Consider the following 1013-nt stretch of genomic DNA (forward strand, 5'->3'; position numbering starts at 1 on the left):
GGTGGCTTAACCCTCTGGGCCACAATGCTGCCCCAGACTAAGTTCATTTCAATCTGAAGTTACAGTCTCAGACAGGCTTAGAGTCATGGGACTCTCTTATAAGCATTTAGTGAGTTACAATCTAAAACTACTCAAGTTGACAGTTGGGAACTAAATAAATAGAAACTAATCTGCTAAATAGCTATCTATCTTGCAGTTGTGGGCTCAATTGCTGTTTTAATCTCCAGCCGGGACTATTAGTTCAATAAAATAAATATTTTTAATTTCCTCTATGCATTTCCTCAAACTATGCCAATGCACTTATCTATGGCTCACTGAAAGAGTTTGTTAAACACCTCCAACTTACTTAAAGGACAAAGTCTGATTTTCTTGGGAAATGGAGGAATGGATGGGGGTGTGCATTGTTTTAATGCACTGAGCCCTTAATCACATACAGTTCTGATTCATCAAAGAAGTTGTACTCTTGGATATTTTTTTTGTCACCAAATATTTTCTTTCATTTTCAGAGATTTATTTCTTGCCAGAAAATGATACTATGTTTTTCTCCTGATGAAGGATGGAAGATGGAGAGAATTCCATTTGGAGATTATTAGGCCACAAAGAAGGAAACTGATTCAGAAAAAAAAAAAATCCCCAAAAGAAAAAGTATTATGTGAGGTGGAAGTATAGAATTCTTGAAAAATATTCAATTGGAGCTAGCATTGGTAATTTAATAAAATCTTTGTTTTGCTACTATTTTGAAGGGTAATAGTAAAACTCTAGGGCTTTAGCCTTGGGCCAGAATCCCTCTAGTCTTCATACTACCCCAGCCAAGAAGGGTGTTTAGAGACACAAATGCATTACAAAAGGTTGTGGCAATTGCATAGGCTATGGGCAAGGATCCAAGATACCACTGACTTCATAAGCCAGAGGCCACAACAGAACCACAACCTCTACAGCTCAGTGACCTCAGGATTCCCCTGCGAAGCCCAGAAACATGGTTCCCACCTGGAGTCTCATGTCCAGTTCAGAGC

The sequence above is a fragment of the Lepus europaeus genome, chromosome 13, assembly GCF_033115175.1.
Source record: "Lepus europaeus isolate LE1 chromosome 13, mLepTim1.pri, whole genome shotgun sequence".
Lineage (NCBI taxonomy): Eukaryota > Metazoa > Chordata > Mammalia > Lagomorpha > Leporidae > Lepus > Lepus europaeus.